Below are 14,290 nucleotides of genomic sequence, written 5' to 3'. Positions count from 1 at the left end.
GGGAAAATCATTTAAGAAGCAGTGATCAAAGCAAAACTTAAAATGGCCCAGAGTGTGAAAATTACTAATTGCAAATAAAACAGAACATGGGCCAAGCCATCAGCCATGTTTAGTTCCCAGGAATTTTGAGAATGACTGTGTGGGGCCCAGAGGTTTTCCTTGAAATAAAGACAATTCTGGAAGTTGGCTTTTGCTTTCACACCCTGCCTGCTTCTTTAATGCATGAAAATTAAAGTCGAGTGGCTTGGAAAGTGTGGAGATACAAAGGGAAATGACTTTAAGGCAAATTGGTATATGTGCGCAGAATCCATAGTTCCCTCTAAGCTGAGCAGTGAGCAATCGCTCACTTAAAAATCATCATCAACTCAGAGTTTTCCAAACCTGCCCAGAAGCCGAGAGGGAAAGAGTGAGAGGGAAGGAGAGAGAGAGGAAGAGAGGAAGAGAGAGAAACAGATAGAAAAAAGAGAGGAAGGAAAAGAGAAAGAAAAAGAATGGGAGTAAGGAAGAGAGAAAAAAAATCAAAATCTAGTTTGAAACTAGCTCAACTATTTAAGTGGCATTTTGATATTGATAGAGTTGCCCTATTATGAGCTCACTGTTATTTTTTCGATGATCAGCATTGTTAAATTGAGTAAATGAATGCCTAAGATTTTAAAGAATATTTCGGATTTGGAGCATTAAAAAATAAAAAGTGAAAATGGTTGCAAGCAGTCGAGGGGGGGGAGGCCTTATTTCTGATGTTAAAAAACCAGTAAGAATCATTTTTTCCAGTTCCTTTATATTTTTCTTATATTCAGAAATGTTCAAGCTACCAATCCCACACCAACTTCAGTAAAATAGAATGCATTTTGCAAGCAAAACTATCCATAAATTGAAAAACATTTCACAAAAAATGGGGGGGAAGGCACATTTATGTGCAAAATAAACCAATAAGGATTAATTTTTTCAGTTCAATTTTCATATCATTGTGTGCAGAAATGTTCAGACTACTTTCCAAGTGAAAAAAGCTTTCAAAAAGACCAAACATAAGCACTGCAAATGAAGAGTTTTCGGTCCGGGTCAGGATGACCCGGGAACAGAAGATTTGTAACTTTTTTTGCCCAGCAAAAACTAAGCCCCCCACCCCCCAAAAAAAATTCTCATAGAGAGAACCCCTGAAATGATGAAAAGTCATGAAATTTCAAGTTTCAGATATGCAGGGAAAATTTTTTACAGGGACTCAAACTTGGCTTTGGGTCACATACGACCCGAACAGAACAGCAGGGTATCTTAGGATACAAGCAACAGAGAGGGGCGGCATACAAATCCAAATAATAAATAAACAAGTTACAGTCATACAGTCCTAAGTCAGAGGAAAAGTATGATAGAAATGATGAGAAAAACTAGTAGAATAGAAGTGCAGATTTAGTAGAAAGTCTGACAGTGTTGAGGGAATTATTTGTTTAGTAGAGTGATGGCATTTGAGAAAAAACTGTTCTTATGTCTAGTTGTCTTGGTGTGCAGTGCTCTGTAGTGATGTTTTGAGGGTAGGAGTTGAAACAGTTTATGTCCAGGATGCGAAGGGTCAGTAAATATTTTCCCCGCCCTCTTTTTGACTCATACAGTCATAAATCAAGGACTACCTGTACTTGTCACAGCAACTGTTAAGCACAGGAAATCAGGAGTCAAGGCAGTTCAAATGAATGCAACTACTAACAGTCAAAGAGACTGCAGATAAAAGTCAATGAAATTCAAGATAGGCTGGACTTAGATTGCTTGTGGGCATGAAAGGATTTAAGGTTGATGGCATACTTGACTCCTTCTTCAGACTCATCTCCAACAACATCATTCTTTATCCACCCTCAATGCTGTTCCATGCAGAACCATAATTCATCTTGATGCAGAAGATAACATTGTTGTTAGCCGCCCCAAGCAGCATACAAATCCAATAAATTATTATTATTATTATTATTATTATTATTATTATTATTATTATTAATATTAATATTAATATGGATTTCTCATTTCAGGAGAGAGATAAAGCGGAGGAAACCTGCCATAAGATTGCTCATTTGAAGAAAATTTGCTAAATGATCCAGATTGTTCTTCCACCCTTCTTCTGGTTCCCCCCCCCCTTCGCTCCACATTAGGGAGACATTTATGGAATGGGGATTTAGATTTCTGGTCAGGTTTAACTCAGGCAGCAGAGAAGTACAGTACAAAGAGAACAGCATCCAGAACTTGGTTTCAACAATCAATGCTAAATAATAAAAAAAATTAAAAGGAAAAAGCATTTCTGTCAATAGTGCCCCTGTAACAAAGGGAATACTCATTTTATATTGATTAGCTCTTGTTAAATAATGTATTTCTCCTTCACAAGTGAGAAGACTTTTGCCTGGTTGTTTATTGCAAGTCAGCCCAAATCAGAATGGCTCTAAGTAGGCAGGGAAATCAATACCGTAGCTGTTAAATATGCTTGCAAATCCAATCCTGTTGCTTACCATCAAGTGGATTGCGGTTCCACTAAGCCAGGAGAGTGTGAAATTCAGTAACTTGCTACGTTCTTCAGCACCCTTCCGGAAAACAGAAGCAATCTTGAGGTGTTAAATGAAACTCACCAAAATAATGACTCTCCTGGTATACTTCCTATTTTGGAGCTCCAAGGTAAAGAGGATTTTAGCAGAAGCATCCACTTGATAGATACCAGCCTAGCCCAGACAAGAAGCACACCCAACAAATACTAGTTGTAACTATATTATAAAATTATATGAACAGAATTTTGCAAGTCTGAAAGTATATCTCTGTCCTATTACCTTTATAATTCAAAACAATGCCCTCATATCTTCTCTGGGTTTAGCTGTCTGTAATCTAATGAACAATTCTTTATCCTATCCCCCAATATCATTCTCACATAAAAGACTTGGTGATACAGTAACTTAATGATGCTGGAGAAGGTCTGTACTCCAGTGACTTGAGCCTCAGTATTCTCTGATGGAATGAGCTCCCGTCACTTGGCTCAGCTTCTGCCTATACAGCAGTTCAAAAGCATGTTACATGCAAGTAGATAAATAGGTACCACTTCAGTCGGGAAAATGGTGCCTTAAAAGGCAATATTCAACTAGTGCTAGAATTGTCTGAATGTGATGCCTGGATGTTAGACAACATTGGTGGTTACCTAACATTTCCCAACCACCAATGTTATCGAACATTCCAGGCTTTGTATTTGGACAATGCTAAAACAAGAAAATTTTGAGCAAAAATACATAGATGTCTAGAAAAGATAATAGGGAAACAGGTAGATTTTAAACCTGAACTGTTTTTATTAGGGATGATATCACAAAAAAATTGATAAGAGAAGTATGTATTTATGTTTTAACAGCACAATATTGGAAAGTTGAAGAAACACTTTAAGATGAAGAGATAATTAAGAAAATATTAGACTGCAGAAATAGATAGACTTAAATTGAAAAATCACATAGAAAGAAGACACAGAACTTGGAATTTATTTTAGCAGTGATTGGGAAAAAGGGGTGGAGAATAAGAATGACATTTGTATTGTTAAGCAAATTAAACACCCAGACAGCACAATGTATATTAACCACTAAGGAATGTAATTAATAGAAAATTAATAAAATTTATTTAAAAAACAAAAGAATGGCCCAATATGATTTACAGAATGCTATCAAATCTTATGAGTGTATGGAATTCCTTGTAATGCTCTCTGGATAGCAAACAAACCAGTGGTGAGTTGCTGCCAGTTCGGACTGATTTGCCCATACTGGTGGTGGGAATTTGCCCCTGCTTGCTGAAACGGCAATGATGGTTGGCTGGCCATGCCCCCGAACTGGTCCTCCATTCGCTGCTTCCTGAAAGTGGTTTGGAAAGAAACTTCTGCATATGCGCAGTTGTTTCCATGCATGTATATAGGGTCATTTGCACAATGTGATGGAGACGTGCATGCGAGTAAAGTGATGGTGCATGTGCAAAATGCACACTTCTGATGCAATGTAAACTTGTAGGAAAGCTAAGTAGAACCCACTCCTGGCCCAGAATGGACTGGCAAACATTGGCAGCTGGGCAACTATTATGGTCTATTATGTAACATTGCCATATGCTAAATAACTAAATTTCCACATACTATTACAAAATGGGAAGGAGGTTAAAAGACAAAGTGAAAATGACACTTGATTAAAGCCCTGCCACTTTTATGAGAAGGATTTTGATTGCATGGTTTCTGCCATCATCTTGAATAACTCTTAAAGACAGTCCTGGAGTTTAGGTATCCACCTTTAGATTTGAAGCGGATATCTAAACTCCAGGACTCTCCTCTGATGTACTGAAACTGGACAGATCCTTTCGGAACATCTTCTCTCCGGGTGGACCCCAAATCTTAATGGGCATAGAGTGGCCCCCAAATCTTTGGGCATTGATTCCATAGAGAGAGGGTTTTTTGCTGAAGAGACGGAGTAACGACTCGGACACCAGAGCTGGATTTAAACTTGGGTCATTTTTATTATAATAAATTTGCATAATTTATTAATTAAATTAGCATAAATTAGCATAAATTTGCATAATCAACATACTTAACTATGACCCGGAACCAAATGGACCTGCAGGGTCAAACAAACACTTCCGGGGCGGAAATGACGTAAAAGGTCAACATTCCTGGGCAACTATGGGCGTAATCGATGCTGGTCCAGGTGAGGGACCTCTCCCTCACCTGAGACCCTGCCATACACTCGCATGAGGGGGGTCCCGCCGGCTCACCCCTACCCTGGGACTTCAATAGCGGGACCCAAAGACAGGTTCCCCCCAAGTGCGCAGGTAGCACCCACCATGGTCTTGGAGAGAACCTGTCAATCATCCCCAAAGATGCCCAAGGGAGAACGCGCAGTTGCTGAAACCACCCAGATTTCCGCCCCTAACCTGCCTACCCAATGACCAGAGGTAAGCCAATTAACCTAATTAAATGCAAACACCCCCTAACCGCCCATCCATCTCCCCAGTGTGGAATGGGCGAAAAAACAGCCTGGCCTAATGGGCGAGGCTGCAAAAAATTCCCATTCGGCCCCCGCAGGCGACCCCGAAGCACACTGCAAAATAGGGAAGGGCGGGTGGGTGTCTGTTCAGTCACCAGGTCCGGGCGAAAAGGCTCTCTTCCCGGCCTGCTGTCCCTTAAATAGGGCCAGCAGGCCCCGCCCGGACCCGACGTCATGCCCAGCCACGTGGGCAGGGCATTCTCGGCCGAAATCTCGCATCGCGAGATTTCGGCCGAAACCAAGATGGCGGCCGCCATCGGGAGGGCCCGAGTCTGCCGGCCCTCCAGCAAAAGCGCCGGGAAGCCGGTGAGTCGGCCGGCGATATTGCTGAAGAGACGGAGTAACGACTCGGACACCAGAGCTGGATTTAAACTTGGGTCATTTTTATTATAATAAATTTGCATAATTTATTAATTAAATTAGCATAAATTAGCATAAATTTGCATAATCAACATACTTAACTATGACCCGGAACCAAATGGACCTGCAGGGTCAAACAAACACTTCCGGGGCGGAAATGACGTAAAAGGTCAACATTCCTGGGCAACTATGGGCGTAATCGATGCTGGTCCAGGTGAGGGACCTCTCCCTCACCTGAGACCCTGCCATACACTCGCATGAGGGGGGTCCCGCCGGCTCACCCCTACCCTGGGACTTCAATAGCGGGACCCAAAGACAGGTTCCCCCCAAGTGCGCAGGTAGCACCCACCATGGTCTTGGAGAGAACCTGTCAATCATCCCCAAAGATGCCCAAGGGAGAACGCGCAGTTGCTGAAACCACCCAGATTTCCGCCCCTAACCTGCCACGGAGCGGGGGTCAGATCTCTATCTTGGCCCCCCGACTCCCCCCTCTATCTGCGCCAGCTCACGCAGAGACCTCTGCAGGTCCTGTAAGAAAATGGCGTTCCCCTGTTCTGACAGGTGAACGCCATCGGCCCGGTAAAGCCACGGCCGATCTACAGTGATGAGGGGATGGGCAACTACAATCCCCCCTAATTCTTTTACAGTTTTTCCCACGGCCTTATTCACCCTACGTCTAACCCGGTGGATGGCCCTAAGGGAAATGGCGTCCCTCCAAACGATCCGTGGGAGGATCTCTGACCACACCACTTGCGTGGTGGGCCATACCGTGCGAAGCCGCCGCAGGTCTTCGCGCGCCTGGACGATCAACGGTAGACCGCCAAGCAGGCATAGGTCATTGCCACCGAGGTGCAAGACCAGCCATCTGGGTGCGGCTATGGGCTGCCGACCACCCAGTCCCATCTGGGCGCGACCCTGGGTAGCCGCCCGCCCAGCAGCGCCGGGTACCGCCCTGAGATGCTGCGTACCCAGCAGCGTCGGTAGGAGGCCCTCCCACCGCATACCCCTCCGGCCCATCCAAACAACATTGACCCGCCGTCCCAACGACAGCTGGGTCCCGATGGCACTTCTGGCTGCTGAGCGGCCGGCCCAGAAGACCATGCTGTGGCCACACAGCAGCGCCGTCGGTTTCTGCCTGGACTGGGAACCTGGAAGAGGACACACACAGAGAGGTTACCTAGCCTAAACCCTGCCCCGGATCCTCAGCGGGCCTGACATAACCCAAATATGCCGCTGACCGCCAGCGGCCGATCTCCTGAATCCGTTGGGCCGGGAGACCGGAAAGTGCCGCGCTAGTGGCGGCGCCGATACGGAACGAATGCGTTCCATAGCCGGCGGGATCCATGCCTACCTGAGACATAGCCTTAGACACTATCGCCCAGAATTGATACCGGGTCAGGGGGGAACCATCCTGGTGTATAAAAAGGTACCCACGCCCTGACCCACGCAAGACACAAAATTGCTGCAAAGCAGCCACCGGGCAAACAGACTTATCGGTGGCTGCACTAAGTTCAAGTCTAACCCCTCTGTGTAACTGATCTGTCTTGGAGTGTCTCACCAAAAGAGAGACACCCCCCTGTCTAAAGGACAGATCAGCGAGCTGGAAGGCGCGGAGCGACAAGTCAGACTGCGAGGAGGCCATTGCCTCGCTGACCCTGAGGGCCCCAAAAAACATAACGCAAGTCGCCGCCCTGAACAGCCGAGCCTCGTAAGGAGAGGCACACAGACTGCCAAATGTCTGATTAATCAGAGACAGCTGCTGAACCGTCAGGGCCCGACGAGCGTCAGCGGGAAACCCCTGTCGCTCCCTCACCCAACCTTCCAGCATCCTCCGGATGCGGAAATCACCCGTAAAATCACCAAACCCCCCCGCCTTGGACAGAAAGGCGAGGCCGGCTAACCTAGCCCTGATAGTCCTCACTGAAAGGCCACGCCCCTTCAGCAGGACACAGAATTCAGCTAGGTGCTCAACCGGGGCAGGCCAGCAATGGGGGTAACCCTTACCCAGCCTGAAATCCCCAAACTCCTTACCTGCACGCTGATAAGCTCGCAGGGTACTAGGAGCTACCGATAAGGCGATCGCCCTGGAGGCCTCGTCTCTCCAGCTCTCGAGAGCCCGCCCAGGCTCCACAGGTGGGCTGGAAACACCTCCGGCGACTCTCGGGCCCACGGGGCCAGGGTCCGAAACCTGGACAACTGACCACGGGACAAGGCGTCAGCCACCCCGTTATCTAAACCAGGGACGTGCCTAGCCAAAAACAAGGCGTTCAAAGACAAGGACCTGTGCACAAAATGGCGGACAAGCCGCATCACCCTGTCACTCTTAGAGGACAGGGCGTTCACAACATGGACAACCGCTAGATTGTCACACCAAAAATGCACAGTCTTATCCCTGAACTGCTCCCCCCAGAGCTCTAAGGCCACTATTAAGGGGAAAAGCTCCAAAAAGGTTAGATCCTTAACCAACGAACAGGCACTCCATTCCGGAGGCCATGCCGACCAGCACCACTGGTCACCTAACACTACCCCAAAACCGCAAGTCCCTGCGGCGTCGGAACACAGCTGCAGCTCCGCTTCCAAAAGAAGCTCCTGCCGCCAAAACGACAACCCATTAAAACGTTCCAAAAACTCCCGCCACACGCAGAGGTCAGCCCTGACCCCTGCACATAAGCGGGTACGATGGTGGGGCAAACTCAGCCCCTTCATCGCATCATACAACCGGCGAGAAAAAGCCCTACCAGGCACCACTACCCGACAGGCAAAATTAAGAATCCCAGCCAACTCCTGGAGCTGCCGAAGAGTAACCTTCCTGCAGCCCAGGACCGCCTCTAGTTTGGACCTGATCTTAATCAACTTATCCAGGGGCAATCTGGAAGATTGCTCCACCGAATCCAATTCAATACCCAGGAAGGTAATCCTGGTGGCAGGGCCTTCGGTCTTCTCGGAGGCTAAAGGCACCCCCAATTGAGCACAAAGGGCTTCGAAGTCCCGCATCAAAGCAAAACATTGCTCTGATTGCGCAGGCCCGGCCACCAAGAAATCATCAAGGTAATGAACGACAGACCCCAGGCCACTCCGCCTCCTGAGCACCCACTCGAGGAAGGTACTAAAGCTCTCAAAGAGGGAGCAGGAAATAGAGCAGCCCATCGGCAATGCCCTATCCACATAAAACCCACCTTCGAAATGGAAGCCCAGCAGCTCGAAGTCGCCTGGGTGAATGGGGAGGAGCCGAAATGCCGACTTAATGTCGCATTTACCCATAAGGGCTCCCACCCCACACTCCCTAACCATAGCCACGGCCGCATCAAAGGATGCGTACCGGACGGAACAAAGCTCGTCAGGAATGAAGTCATTCACTGACTCCCCTTTTGGAAAAGACAAATGGTGAATCAACCTAAATTCACCACTCGCCTTTTTGGGGACCACACCCAAGGGGGACACACGAAGATTCGGAAAGGGCGGCTCCGGGAAGGGCCCAAGGACCCTGCCCTCAGCCACCTCCTTTCTAATCTTAGCCCGTACAATGTCTTCATGTCCGACAACCGACCTGAGGTTGTCGGACATGAAGGCCCTCCTAATACCCACATAAGGGATCCTAAATCCCTCGGAGAAGCCCCTCAAGAGCAACTCGGCTCTCGGGCGAGGGTGGTAGTCGATCAACCAACCCTCAAGAACAGAAACATTAATTGGGCTGGGCCCCTTTTCCCCCAGCTGGTGGGGGAGGTTTTCCTGGACCCCCGCCCTTCTTCTCCGCCCCTTTCTTGGGGCGGGGACAGACTGAAGCTGCATGGGACCCCCCACAATTCCCGCAGGCATGCTTGTATTTACAAAAGGGACGAAAACACGCCCCTTTTGCAGCAAACTCATGACAAGCGGGCGAGGCCCCCTTGCCAGCCACTCCAGGAGTCGCCTTGGCCGGCGAAGCCGCGCCGGGCTCCTCCTCCATAAAGTGCCCACTATCCGTGCGCTCACACCCTTCCTTCCCGGACATATGCGTGGCCCGGAACCACAGGTCCGGGACCACCATATCCCACGGCAAGTTGGGCTCCACAGACATCCTCATGCGGAAACCCTTATCATAATGGCGCCAGATGGTGCCCTTATATTCAAAATGGGCCCTGGCAATTAAGTCTATATACTTAAACATGGCAGAGGCCATAGCCGGCTGCCGTTGGATCACTACCGACCCATAGGTAAGAAAGGCATACAGCCATGAGCTGAAGCATTTCGTTACCTTGGTCTTCTTCGTTTTCTCCCCCGGGACAATCTCTTTCTCCTGCTTGGGAACCTCGCGGTTCAAAAGCGAAAAAAGATCGACGTATTCACCCCGCCAAATAGCCTCCTTGACCGACGGGTGAAGGTGGCATCCTAGAGGGGTGGACGGCAGCCCGCACGGTATGGCCCCCGCTTTAATACAAGCGAAGGGGTCCCACACTGAGTTGGCCGCCACACCAAAAACACCTGCCCCATGGGGGTAGGGGAAAACCGGGAGCGGGGGCATGACAGGAGGGGCCGGAGGAACCCACCCCCCTGCCCCTGGCACCGCTGGTGTCCCCGCAGGACCCGTCCCAGACAACGGAGCAGCGCTGGCCGCCGGCGGCCCCGGAGGAGGAACCGGCGGAGCCCACACCTGCCCGCAGGTGCCCGCGGGGGACCCCAAAAAGCTGGACCCACTCCCGACCCCCGCCGGGGGAAAGCCCGGGGCGGGGGGAGGAAGAAAAGACAGAGATGTGGTGTGTGGTGCAGCCTCACCTGCCCCGTACGGGGTTGAAGACATCCACGGGGGGCCCAATGGTGTGGGGCCCGGGAAAGCCGCCATCGGTCCTGCAGGGGCCTGCCTTCCGAAAGGAGCCGGCTGCCCAGCCTGGGCCGCCGCCGGATCCCTCCCCAACGCCGCAGGCACTTGATCGCTGGACACTCCGGGGACCGCACCGCTCCTCCACTGCTCGAGCTCATCGAGCCTCTCCAACACCCTGGCCCAAGACATAGCAGGAGAAAAATCAGGTTGAGGGGCAGGAGGCACAGAGACCACCCCCCCCTGTTCAGGGACCACCCCAACAGTCCCCTCCCTGCTGGCCCGGGCCCGGGCAGAAGGCCTAAGGGCCCTCCTGGGGCGCGCTGCAGGCGGAGCCATAGGAGCAGTGGCAGGCCTCTTCTTAGGAGCCATCACACTTCCCCTTAGATAAGCAATAAGCCACTAAAAACCACCTAGGCCGAAACCCACAGCACGAATGGCAGGCCCAACTCCCCCCACAGGGCCCTACCCAGGGCCTGGGAGCCCCTGCTACCCCTGTTAACCCCTGTATTGGGTATAACAGTACAATTATATATATATATATTGACTCAGTAGTTATTAAGTAATGTATTATGATGATGCAAACCTCCCTGCACAGGCAGACCTTAGAGGCCTGCAATCCAGGAACACCCCCCGCCCAATACCGGGGGGCCCAAACCCAACACCCCCACCGCGCCCTCCTCCCAGCCGGGAGGAGGTTACCAGTCCCCCTCGGGCCCGAGGGGGATCGCTGCAAACAGCTCCGGTGAAGGAGTAAAAGCAAGAAGTCTTCCAAGCACTTTTCGCCCCCTCGGTAGGCCACAAAATGGCGGCCGCAACACGAGGGAGACACAAAATGGCGGCCGAGCAGCACCAAGGAGTGTCTGTTCAGTCACCAGGTCCGGGCGAAAAGGCTCTCTTCCCGGCCTGCTGTCCCTTAAATAGGGCCAGCAGGCCCCGCCCGGACCCGACGTCATGCCCAGCCACGTGGGCAGGGCATTCTCGGCCGAAATCTCGCATCGCGAGATTTCGGCCGAAACCAAGATGGCGGCCGCCATCGGGAGGGCCCGAGTCTGCCGGCCCTCCAGCAAAAGCGCCGGGAAGCCGGTGAGTCGGCCGGCGATATTCTGCAGATTGGAGAGTGTGTGTTTTCATATGATGCTTGCAAACCTTGGACGGGGAATCATAAATTTGTGTGGACTAGTTTCTGGTATGCCACGGCCTGGTGCTGTTCCAGTTACCAGAGTTTGGGAGCTCCTGTTCTACCCACACACACAAAAAAATGCTATAGAGTATTCACATTGCAAAACATTTCTTCTCCAGAGCAAGAGCAAACAAGAACATAATCAGGAATGTTATTCTGAACAATTAGCCACTCTTTCTTAAGATTAATTGGTCTGCAAGGAAGTCCAGCCTGAATATGACAAGTTGCCTTTCCCTTATTTTGGTAAATAGATCAGTGGTGGGTTGCTACTGGTTCGGAGCAGTTCATGTGAGTTGGTAGTAGAAATTTGATCCTGTTCGCCAAACTGGCAGCGGGTGCCAGCTTGCTGCACCCCCGAACCAGTACTCAGTCACCACAAGTTGAAAGCAGCTGGCAATGAACCATCTGTGCATGCACAAAGGCTTCTGAGCATATGCAGAAGTTTAGCACTGAGATGTAGAGAAACATCTTTCAGCTGTGGCGAGGGGAGCGTTTGCCCAGGTTCGCCTGGTGCACCAGTTGCGGCCCTATCTGGACCGGGAGTCACTGCTCACAGTCACTCATGCCCTCATCACCTCAAGGCTCGACTACTGCAACGCTCTCTACATGGGGCTACCTTTGAAAAGTGTTCGGAAACTTCAGATCGTGCAGAATGCAGCTGTGAGAGCAATCATGGACTTCCCTAGGTATGCCCATGTTACACCAACAATCTGCAGTCTGCCAATCAGTTTCCAGTCACAATTCAAAGTGTTGGTTATGACCTATAAAGCCCTTCATGGCACCGGACCAGATTATCTCCGGGACCGCCTTCTGCCGCATGAATCCCAGCGACCGATTAGGTCCCACAGGGTTGGCCTTCTCCAAGTCCCATCAACTAAACAATGTCGTTTGGCGGGACACAGGGGAAGAGCCTTCTCTGTGGCGGTCCCAGCCCTCTGGAACCAGCTCCCCCAGAGATTAGAATTACCCCCACTCTCCTCACTTTTCCTAAGCTCCTTAAAACCCACCTCTGCCATCAGGCATGGGGGAACTGAGATATTCTTTCCCCCTAGGCCTTACTATTTATGCAGGTATGTTTGGTTTCATAATAAGGGTTTTTTAGTTGTTTTAGTATTGGCTTGTTACATGCTGTTTTTATCATTGTTGTTAGCCACCCCGAGACTACGGAGAGGGGCGGCATACAAATCCAATAAATAATAATAATAATAATGTAGTGTGCATGTATAAGCATAACATGGATGCAAAGTGCGAACTTCTGGTGTGATGTACTCACTTCTGAGCTGGTAGGGAAGGTAAGAGAAACCCACCCTTGAAGTGGATCCCAGCTGATCTTTCTTGAAGGATCGGATTTCTTTTTTCCTTTTGATCATATAAAGTCTTTCAAAAACCACGAGTGAGTCAAGGGTGGAAAGAAGTTGATTTCTTCTTCTTTCAAACTAAATTGAAAATGAAATACAGGTAATATGATTACCCTTCAGTGGAGAATTTAATCCGTTTCCCTCCTGTCACATGAAATATTTTCATATAGTAATGCATTCTGGGGCCTACGTTGCGCTGCAGAACTAAGCATGCAGTTCTGAGCCCTGATACTCCTCAGCATTTCTGACGCATTTCATTATTCATAAAGAAGTTGCAAGCTTTAGTCTGATTGTACAATGTTTTATTCACATCCATCAGGTCTGTTTCTTTGCAAATTGGGGGTGGGGGAGGAGTGGTAAATGACTTTCTATTTTGCCTTTTTGGAGAATTGGAGTCTTTCGGCCTAATTATATAACTTGCAGTGTTTTGAAACAACCCAGCAATTGGTAGAGACTAAGTCATTATTTTTAAATGATTGTTTTCTCTATCTCTTTTGCCCGTTCCCTTTTTCTTCTTCTCTTTTGAGTCTTGATAGGTTTCCCCAGAAATATAAAGAATTTCCATCATACAAGCACTTTGGGGGTCGAATGACCCTTTCATTGGTGTCGCCTAAGACCATTGGGTTCAACTTGCCGAATAATTGTCAAGAACTGGGAAGTCTACGAGTCTACGGAGAGAGGCGGCATACAAATCTAATAAATAAATAAATAAATAAGTCAATTTGCACAGCACAAGGCTATCAGGGCTGTGAGAACCAGTTTGGTGTACCGATTAAAATATAAGGCTGGAAACTGGTAGATTATAAGTTTTAATCCCATTTTAGGTACAAAAGCCAATCACTTTCATTCTGCCCTAGGAAGGAGACAATGTATCCTTCCTCGGGCAAACTGTGCCAATAAAAGTGCAGAGTTATCTTTGAAATAATAATAATAATAATAATAATAATAATAACAACAACAACAACAACAACAACAACAAGTCAGGGCTGCACTCCAAACATCCAGACAACCACAAAAGGGAAATGAAGGATTAGAGCTGCGATTCTCAATCTGTTGGTCATGAGCACTTTGGGGGTCGAATGACCCTTTCATTGGTGTCGCCTAAGACCATTGGGTTCAACTTGCCGAATAATTGTCAAGAACTGTATATATTCAAACAGATACAAATCTGGTATTAAATCTTTCTTTCTCAATAGATGTATGAGACATCGATATATACTCTAAAATTTGACTGGCTTTTTAAAAACCTTTTTATTTAGATTTATTCAATGCTTTCTTGTACCTACCTATAATTTCAAACATTAGATATAAGGAAATGAGCTGCTGAAAATATATCCAGTTCACAATCTCAATACAGATCTACCGTACACCCAACTGCCCTTTCCTTCCCTCTACTCTTCTCTTTCTTTCTTTTTTCTTTCTTCCTTTCTATATGTTTGTTTGTTTCATTGAACTTTTTATTTTTTATTTTTTGTCTATTTGTCTTGGTCCATTGTCAAATGTATATCATTTGATCATGATCCCGCTATATAGAATGCTGGTGAGACCACATTTGGAATACTGTGTTCAGTTCTGG

The sequence above is a fragment of the Erythrolamprus reginae genome, chromosome Z (genome assembly GCF_031021105.1).
Source record: "Erythrolamprus reginae isolate rEryReg1 chromosome Z, rEryReg1.hap1, whole genome shotgun sequence".
Lineage (NCBI taxonomy): Eukaryota > Metazoa > Chordata > Lepidosauria > Squamata > Dipsadidae > Erythrolamprus > Erythrolamprus reginae.
The sequence above is the reverse complement of the archived record's forward strand: the minus strand, read 5'-3'. Positions refer to the sequence as shown.